Raw genomic sequence first — 10,706 nt, forward strand, 5'->3', positions numbered from 1 at the left:
TTTCTCTGTTTTTCTTTGCACGTCCCCAATGAGGTCGGGATATAAGGAGTTAGGGCTTGAATTGGTCAAACCTTTGCAAGATCAGGCTCACAAATCCTGACGCCCTCCCATGGCGAATGAAAAGAAAGACAAGGGGGTAGGAGATCCTATCAAAATCTTTCTCGAAGAAGCCCTCGAGCGACAAAGGAACGCGATGATGGAAAACTTTGCCTAGATCCTTCAGCGGCTACCCATGGACAACACATCTACTTCCAGCAACTACTCTGGAAACGCCACACCCTTTAAGGTACAAGTTAACTTTGAAATCCCCATATTCGAGGGTCAGATAGACACAGATGCCATAGATAAATGGTTAAATCTACTAGATGGTTATTTTTCTATTCATGATTTTTCCAGCCAAGAAAAGATCACTTTTTCACTTCTCAAAGCATCCCCCCACGTCAAGGACTGGTTGGAAACCTACTGCGAGCAGAAGGATGAAAGTATGGGATCACTAGTTTTAGCCGCACCCACTTGGAATTCATTCTGGGATGCCATCAAGGAGCAGTACTACCCTATCAAGAGCTATGAGGACAAATACATAAAGTGGACCATGTTGCGGCAGGGAAGGGACCAAGATGTGCCAGAGTTCACAAATGTTTTTCATACCCTTCACACAAAGCTGGATATCAAGGATTTTGAGCTGCATTTGGTACTCAAATACTATGACTACCTACATAGATACATCCAAGATGAGATGGAGTTCCTGAACATCTCCTCACTTGGCACGGCATACCGATATGTTATCAAGATTAAGAAGAAGTATAAACAAAAGAAGCGAGACTTTGGATCTGCGAATTCGAAGAACAAAGGAAAAAGCCAAGGCGGGGTGACCCAAGACAACCCGTCAAAGCCACAAGAAAAGAACAACACTATGAAGTCAAAGAAGGACACAAGAAAGTGGTGTGAGTTCCATAAGAGCCCCACTCATAACACAAGTGAGTGTCGGACCAAGCAATCACTAGTGGCTAAGTTGAAGGCTTCAGAATCAGATGTATATTCTAACCCTAAGTCAGAACTCGACAAGGGGAATGACAAAGGGAAGCAAATCATTGATGCGGAGCCTAGAACCACTATTACCACCACCAAGGTCTAGAAGAATGAGCTTGAAGATCCAGAGGAGGTGGAGCGTTTTTTCCACTCACAGATGTGGGTGAAGCGTTCGTCGCTGCAATTCATTGTTGACAGTGGGAGCCAAAAGAACCTCATTTCAGCAGAGGTCATGAAGTAGCTAGGACTACCAACCATACCAGACCCACACCTGTACAACATCGGGTGGCTTCACCAAAGACGAGATCTTCGAGTCTGCCTGTAGTGTCGCCTTCCCTACAGCATCAAGCCCTTCACAGATGAGGTATTGTGTGATGTTGCACTGCTTGATGTTTGTAATGTATTATTAGGCCAACCATACTTGTGGAGGCAACATGATGTGTATGGGTCAAGGCCTCATTCTATTATTATTTCTTTGTGTAATACATTATACAGGATACTGGAGATAGCACCACCTATCGCCACTTCTTTGATCTCTCCTAAGAAAGGCAGTAAGATCATCTCCCAGACTAGGAAATTTATTTTCTGTTTGGTTCACCCTCAAAGTAAGGGGAAGATCCTAGCCACATCCATGGCCCCTAGGAAGGGTTCCTCCATGCAGCAGAATTAGGTGGATACGGTCATGAAAGAAGACATGGACATCTTCTCCTCACCCACAGGGGTATCGTTGTGCTATCAGGTCAAGCATTCATCCAATCTGACTTCCGGAGCACCTCTACCCAACAAGCCAATCTATCGCCACTCCATTGTGGAAAATGCCAAGCACAAGCAACGACATGATCAGCATCAGGTACCACACAAGTGTCAAGTGGGCGACAAAGTCTGGTTGCATTTGCTGAAAGAACGCCTTACAAGAGCCCATCAAAAGCTCCGACCACTTCGATATGGTCCTTACACCATTACCAAGGCTGTGGGAAACAATGCTTTGGAGCACAACATTCCCCCATTCCTTCGCTTGCACCGAATATTCAATGTGGACCACCGTCGACCATGCTTCCCACCATTACTAGACACAACAGAGGTTGCAGAACAGCTCACCAGGGACCAAGTTCAGCAGAAGTTTCCTCATCTCATGGAGGAACTCAATACAATGGGGACCATTGCTTTCTAAGGGGGGAGGAATGATCCAGGTGGATGTTGGTGACCACCCGCCTATCCCACTTGGACCCCCACAATTGTTTGTTTCAGTTTTTCAGTTTCCTTAATTGTAGCACAATTTACTATTTTTAGCAGTTTTTCGGGTCCTGAACTTTGGAGCCGTTTTGAGGCCCTAAACGACGTTTTTTTTTGGGAAAAATGTGAGCAACAGGGGTCCATCTATTGATGTTGTTTGTCCCAAAGCTGTAGTCCTTGGATAGATCTTTCTAACGAGGTATTGTGTGCATCAAACGAAGATCGTATGCCAAAGTTACGACCCCCGGAAGTTGATGTACCAATTTACCCAAACGGGGTCCACAGTTTGGTGTTTCATCTCCTAGGGTTAGGTTTTTGGATGTTTAGGGTTTTTCATTGTTTCTCAACAAGAAATAGGCCTTCGAGCCTCATTGTAACATAGTTCAGAGGCATGTAGCGACCACATCTCTCCTCAGAGATAAGCTACCATTGCCCGAGCTAGTTCATTTCCATTTCTATTTGTAAGCATATTTCGGTATTTTACATTAATGAAATGAAGTATAATTTCTACTGCATCTCTGTATTTATGGTTATCTCTGTAATTTTTTGCGTTCTTGTTTAAATCCCAATCATCTCTGTTGCCAGAACTCCTCAACAAAATGGCGTGGACGAAAGAATGAATAGAACAATTCAACAATTGGCTCGAGCTATGCTTGATGAGTTTGGAACTTTTGACACCTTCTGGGATAAAGCTGCAGATACTGCAGTAAATATTCTCAACAAAGCTCATGTACGTGTAAATAGTGATAAAACTCCATATGAAATTTGGTATGGTGAGCTTCCCACTGTAAAAAATTTCAAATTTTTTGGAAGCAAATGTTTCATCAAAAAGACTGATGAGAAACTTGGTAAGTTTGAACCCAGAGAAGATGAAGGTATTTTTCTTGCTTATTCATCTAGAAGTAAAGTATACAAATGTTATGATAAGAGACTTTGAAAAATTGTTGAATGCATTGATTTTGTAATCGATGAAGCATGCAAAAATCCGAAACAGGTGACATCAACAAAAGAAGATGATAATAATGAAGACGGTGAATGCTTTCCTGTATCAAATCGAAATGATATAGAGGAAGAAACCAATGAAGCATCAGAATAAGATACATCTGACATGGAAAAGGCTCCATCTAGGTATGTTCAAAAGAATCATCCAAAATCTCAAATTCTAGGAGAAAAAGGGTCTAGAGTACAAACAAGAAGAACTCTTGTAGGATCTTCTAGTTATCTAGCCTTATTATCCTCCATAGAACCACAAAATGTAAATGAAGCTAGAAAAGATGAATGTTGGGTTAAGGCCATGGATGAATAACTTGACCAAATTGAAAAGAATGATACTTGGGAATTAGTTCCTAGACCTCATGATAAAAATGTTATAGGGACAAAATGGATATTCAAGAATAAGTTGAATGAAAATGGAGAGGTAATTAGGAATAAAGCAAGGCTTGTTTGTAAAGGGTATGCACAACAAGAAGGTATAGACTTTGAAGAAACCTTTTCACCTGTAGCTAGACTTGAAGCCATAAGAAATTTTCTTTCTCTTTCAACTTTTTGAAAATTCAAAGTTTATCAAATGGATGTAAAATCTGTATTTCTTAATGGATATCTAGAAGAATAAGTAGATGTTGAACAACCAGAAAGATTCATTTTGGGAAATGATGCAAAGCTTCTCGTATGCAATCTCAAAAAAGATTTATATGGATTGAAACAAGCTCCGAGGGCATGGTATTATCGTCTTGAAAAATATCTTCAACAATAAGGCTTCACAAAAGGATCCGCAGACAACAACTTATATACAAAAATTGAGAATGATAAACTGCTAATTATTGTTGTTTATGTTGATGATATCATCTTTGGTAGTAATGAAGAATCTATGAGTCAAAACTTTTCTTCTGTTATGCAACAAGAATTTGAAATGTCTTTACTTGGAGAACTAACCTATTTTCTTGGTCTACAAGTGCAAAAAATAAAAGATGGAATCTTTCTCTCACAAACTAAATATCTCAAGCAGATTCTGAAGAAGTACGGAATGGAAGATTCCAAACTAGTATGTACTCCAATGGTAATAGGATGTAGTCTCAGTTCTAATGATGATTCTCCTACAGTGAATCAACCAGAGTATAGATCTATGATTGGAAGTATACTTTATCTAACAGGTACCAGAATAGATATCATGCATGCGGTAGGAATTGTTGGAATATTCCAAGCCAATCCGAAGGAATCACATCTTCAGGCAGTAAAGAGAATATTCAAATATCTCCAAGGAACTCAAAACTTTGGTCTATGGTATCCTAAAGATATAGATCCCACCCTTCATGCATATACAGATATGTATTGGGTTGGAAATGTTGATGACCAAAAAGGCACTAGTGGAGGTGCATTTTATTTGGGATCACAATTAGTATCTTGGTTAAGCAAGAAACACAGTTCGATTTCCTTATCTATAGCACAAGAAGAGTATGTGGCTGTTGCATCTTTCTACACACAACTTCTCTGGATGATGCAAACGTTATAAGATATTTAAATTAAATATTCTCCACCCATCTCCATCCGATGTGACAATTCAAGTGCGATTAGTATTTCGAAAAATTCTGTTATGCACTCCAAGACCAAGCACATACCCATTAAGTACCACTTCTATGAGAACAAGTGCTTGAACAAAAGGTTAAATTAGAGTATGTTCCCTCCATAGATCATGTTGCTGAGATATTCACCAAACTTCTTCCCAGAGAAGCATTTGAACATCTCAGGCAAGAGTTGGGGGTTGTTTCTGCCTCATCTTGCTATTAAAACCAGTTTGTTGAGTTTACATGTAGAGAATCAGAGGATTGTTTTCTATACACAGATTTAATGAAGCAGAGTCACTTATATATGCGATTTTCTATGCCAACAATAGCGTATGTGTTTTTCTGATAGAAAAATAGTGGGTCAGACTCAAAATCAGTTTTTGAGATGCATGTTTTTTATGGATACAGTCTGCTGATATGCTTTTCTCATTGATTTTTATTTGATTGATGAAGATGCATTGATGAATGAATTGTTGAAAATACATAGGTGGCATAGGTTCAGGGGGAGCATTAGCCTTCAAAATATATGCATTGTTGGCATCATGGTTGCTGAATTTAGCTATGGTCTTAATTATTAATGTCATTTGATGAAAAGGTCATGTAAAGACCTATGGTGTAATAATATGTCTCTTTCTGTCATAGTCTATTATGGATGAGTCCTTTTGAACACATGATGTAATTTGTACCCCCACTATGCATGGAAAGGATGATGTAATAATTGCAATTTTCAGTCATGTATGAACATTTGATGTATCCCCACTTGGTTGGGTGATTGATGTATGTATGAGTCATTGGTGATAGGAAGGTCATACTCACATAGTTGAGTTATAGAGTCATGTTATTCTTTTGAAAAATATTTTTGTAGACTCTGCATGTGCTCAGGGGGAGCATGGACAGTATAGTGCATCTCAACATGTACTAAGGGGGAGAATATCTTGGTCCGCACTTTGCCCTTGATGTCAAAGGGGGAGAGTATCTTGGTGTTGTTTGATATATCTAACAGGTTCTATAGCTTGGTTGCCATCAAGTCCAAATGGGGAGATTGTTGGAATTATGGTACAGATGTTGTCCTTGATGAAAAATCACATATGTGATAACTAGACGTATCCACAAGTTAGTTCAAAAATGATAAAGTGATGCATGATGGCGACTCACATTGTAGCAGGTCAATTTCGAGGTAATAGAGTAATGGTACAGAAAAAGTGGATGATGGGACAAAGGACTATACACTAGAATCAAGAAATTGAGGAAAGAGAATGTTTTAAGTTGTATACGCTATTTAACCTAATCCAAGTTGCATATACATGTGGGTACATAGAATTAAATGCGTTTATCCGTGTATACGTATGAATGCAGTTTCACAAAAGGAAAAGCACGTATGGGATGGAAAATTAAGGTTAAAGAATACCAAGGGTCCATACCATGGTATTAGCCCACAATATTGAGTAGAATAACGGTTACTTGATCCTGTCTAAGAATACCATAGGTTCCAAGTGTTGTTTAAGTTCATGGTATTGAAAAAGGATCTAAGTATTAAGGAGGAGAAGATCAAAGAGCTAAGTGTGCAAGTGAAAGGGTTTGTTGACACCTAATCCGAAACGGATGAGGTGAAGCCGGACAGTCATCTAGAAGATGAACTGATCCGTTTCTTGTGTATATAAATAATAGTTATCTAATGTGAAATAATCAGTTCTGTCTTGCGTTCAACAATAGCTGGAGTTACCCTGGCCTGACATGGTATCAGAGCACAGGTCCCAAATTGGTTGTAACTCCTGGTCTGTTCTGTCCTGACACTGCTCACTGACTGCCAGACTGCGCCTCTGGAGACTGCGCCCTCAGACCTTGAGTACTGGTGCCCTGAGTTGATCCGTTCATTCCCTAGAATGCTGCGTTGAGGTCCGTTACACCTATGCGTTGATGCTGTTGAACTGAGAACTGAGGTATCGTTTTCTTTTAATGGTGACTGTGGTATGCATTCAAGATTTTGGCTGCCTTCTTAGTTTAATCAAGACTGACGGTGAATGCTTTGAAGACATGGTAGAACAGTTGTTGGTTGGGTTTATTACTCTACCCCCATCTCACCTGAAATATGACTGTGGTTTATGGTAGAACAGTCTATTGCTGCGTTTTAAAAAAAAGAAAAAAGAACTGTGGTTTATTACTGCGTATTGCTGCGTTCTTTTTCGTTTTTTAATGACTGCATTGAAGCAATGTATTGAAGACCTGAGTTTAAACGTATTGAAGACCTGGTATATTGAACTGTGACTGCGCCTTTTATTAAATCGCTGTGATATATAGAACAGTGACTGCGTTTTTTAAAGAACTGTGGGTATATTCATTGAAATATTTGCTATTCAATGATGAATGGAATACGGCCAACCTTCTGGCTCTTTTGGCATTCCAGTGAAAGCCTGTAATGTATCGTATAGTAATGGTCACTGCCTTGTGTAATGGTCATCGAAGACTGCGTTGTATTAATTGAAGACTGCGTTTTGTAATGGTCATCGAAGACTGCGTTGTATTAATTGAAGACTGCGTTTTGTAATGGTCATCGAAGACTGGGTATTGTAATGGTCATCGTTCTTGAAATATCTGTTGAAGACTGTGTTGATAAGACTGCGTTTTTAATGAAGACTGCGTTTTTTTTTTTATTATTGAAGCATGAAAACTGAACTGTGGTTTGTAAAGACTGCTTTGTCGGCCTTGATGTGAGTTGTGACATGTCGGTTCTCGTCAGGGTGATATAAGAAGTGCAAGAACGTCATTGCGCGGAGTAAGTTTGATAAGGCAAGGACGTTGAAGGTCAATCTCTATAAATTGCATGCTGTGGGTACATATGTGGCAGCATATATATTATGCGATAAAGGGTATGGTATTGCATCATATGTAGCAGCATATATATTATGCGTAAGAACCGAGTTTTTTTTGAAACAATGTTTGCGTGAAAGACAAGGCCGAATACAGTGTTTTCATGTCATATATATATATGTGAGCGCCTTTTTTTTAAAACAGTGATATACATGTGACAAGTGATATGTATATGAGCGCCCTCCTTTTAAAACAATGATATACATTGATATATGAGCGCCCTTTTCTTAAAACAGTGATATACATGTGAGAAGTGATATGTATATGAGCGCCCCTTTTTAAACAGTGATATACATGATATATATGTGAGCAGTGATATATATGCTGATGGAATGTTAAGAGAAAAATAAAATGCATAAGGCTATCATATAAGAATTTTTTTTTTTTCTCTCAACAGAAGTGTCTTTGGCAGAGATATTTTTTTTTCAGAAGGATTTTGTTTACAGAAGTTTTTGGCAGAGATATTTTGTTACAGTATGCATTCAATAGAAAGAAGAAGATACATCAGAGGCAGGGGGGGCAGACACCCTCAAGAAGAAAAGGCAGACTTACATTGCATTCGCTGCAAACAAAAAGGATCTCATGATGCTTCTACATGCAAGCTACCATGGGAAAAGATTGAGCAGAGAAGAAATCAGCAGAAAGGTAAAACTGATGACTCAGACAAAGGTAAAACGCCTGAATACGCTCACTATATTGAGGCACAATGTAACATTGGAGTAAATGAAGACTTGTTTAATGCTTCACTTGCTTCTTCGAAAAATGACTGGTTGCTTGATTCAGGAGCAACCTGTCATATGACTCATAGGAGAGATTTCTTTGAAGATTTCACTAACAATGTTGATGGAGCAGTATACTTTGCAGATCAGTCAAAAATCAAGCCATCAGGGCTTGGCACAATCAGGCTTAAACTGCCTGGTCTTCCAGACTTTCTTCTGGATCATGTTCTATATCTCCCACAGCTGAAGAGAAACTTGCTGTCCGTGGTCCACATCCGCCAGCAAGGTCACTCCATTCACATGTTTGATGGCAAGCTTGAGGTAAGAAAGGCATCTGACCACTCACTTTTCATGAGGGGTATAGAAGAAGAAAGACTCCTTAAACTGCAAGGAACCTCTGCTCATGCACAACATTTTTCATATATTTCTCATCATGATGAAGGTACACTTCCATCAAGTTTATTATGGCATGCTAGATTTGGACATTTAAACTATGATAGTCTCCGCTTGTTGAAGAAAAATGGTGTTGCTGGTTTGCCTACAATTCCTAGAAAACATAAACAATGTGATGCTTGCATTCTAGGAAAGCATAGCAAACAGTCTTTTCATGATTCACATTCAAGAGCACATAGGAAGCTTGAACTTATTCATTCAGATTTATGTGGTCCAATGCCTGTTCCTTCTGCAAATGGAAATAAGTATATCATGACATTTATTGATGATTACACCAGAATGTGTTGGGTTTACTTATTAAAGAACAAATCTGATGCTTTTCAAACATTCAAGAATTTTCATAAGTGGATTGAAAATGATGCACAATCTCATATTGGGTCTATTCGCACTGATAATGGAAAAGAATATACATCAAATGAATTTGAACAATATCTTCGCCAACATGGGATTAAACATCAAACAACTGTGCCTTATAATCCTCAACAGAATGGTGTAGCTGAAAGAATGAACAGAACAATTTTGAATATGGTACGATCCATGCTTTTCTTCAAAAATGTAAAGACAATGTTTTGGGCTGATGCTGTTCTATGTGCTGCATATATAAAGAATAGATGTCCATCTAGTGCTATAAGAAACAAGACTCCTTATGAATTGTGGTATGGACATGTTCCTTCGGTAAAACATCTCAGGATATTTGGTTCCACCTGTTATGCTTTAATACCAAAGGTACATAGAAACAAACTTGGTGCTAGAAGTCGTAAGTGTATCTTCCTGGGGTATTCAAACACATCTAAAGCATACCGCCTTTATGATGAAGTAAATAAAAAGTTTGTTTTATCTAGAGATGTCATTTTTCTTGAATCATCCAAATCTGACAGTGTTGTTGAGCGGCAACTTGATCGCTTGGATAGATTTACAAAACCGAAATCATTTCAAGAGTTTGATAATCAGATTCCACATCTTGAAGGGGGGATTCCTATACTAGATCAACATGTGGAATCTTCTTCTGAAGAACAATCTCCCCTGCATGACACTTCAACAACGGATGATGCTTTAAGTGATGTAATTGATAGAATTGGGAGACTCAATCTTGATTTAGACCCAACTCCATCAACAGAACAGCCTGGACCATCTCAGAAAGGTCCTCCAAAGTGGCTGACAAAGACACTTGAAAGTGTTCATCCTGATGAAATTGGAAAAACAGGAACCAGAAATTCAAACCGACAAGATGGAGGTGATGTAGATAACTCTAATTCACCTGTTGATATGGATGTTACTTATGATTGTGAATTGAACTTGTCTACAGATTTTGAACCAACTTCCTTCAAAGAAGCTGCTTCTCATGATGAATGGAAAGAAGCGATGCAGAAGGAATATGATGCCCTCATAAAGAATGGCACTTGGAAGCTGGTTGATCCTCCATTTGGAACCAAACCAATTGGCTGCAAGTGGGTCTACAAGAACAAGTACAAAGCTGATGGCTCACTTGACAAGCACAAAGCTAGGCTTGTGGCAAAAGGTTTTGCACAGAAGGAAGGGGTCGATTATGAGGAAACTTTTGCTCCCACAGCAAAATGGGCCACCATCCGGACACTCTTTGCACTAGCTGCTCAGAACGGTTGGAAAGTCCATCAAATGGATGTAAAAACTGCATTCTTGAATGGAGATCTAAAAGAGAATGTTTTTATGTCCCAGCCTGAAGGATTTGCTGTGAAAGGACATGAACACAAAGTATGCAAACTTGTGAAGTCCTTGTATGGCCTCAAACAAGCACCACGAGCCTGGTATGAAAAACTAACTGAGCATCTTCTGAAACTCAACTTCAAACATTTTGATCTTGATG

Source organism: Pinus tabuliformis, chromosome 1_2 (genome assembly GCF_031772625.1).
Source record: "Pinus tabuliformis cultivar Carrire ecotype Pingquan chromosome 1_2, CPIR1, whole genome shotgun sequence".
NCBI lineage: Eukaryota > Viridiplantae > Streptophyta > Pinopsida > Pinales > Pinaceae > Pinus > Pinus tabuliformis.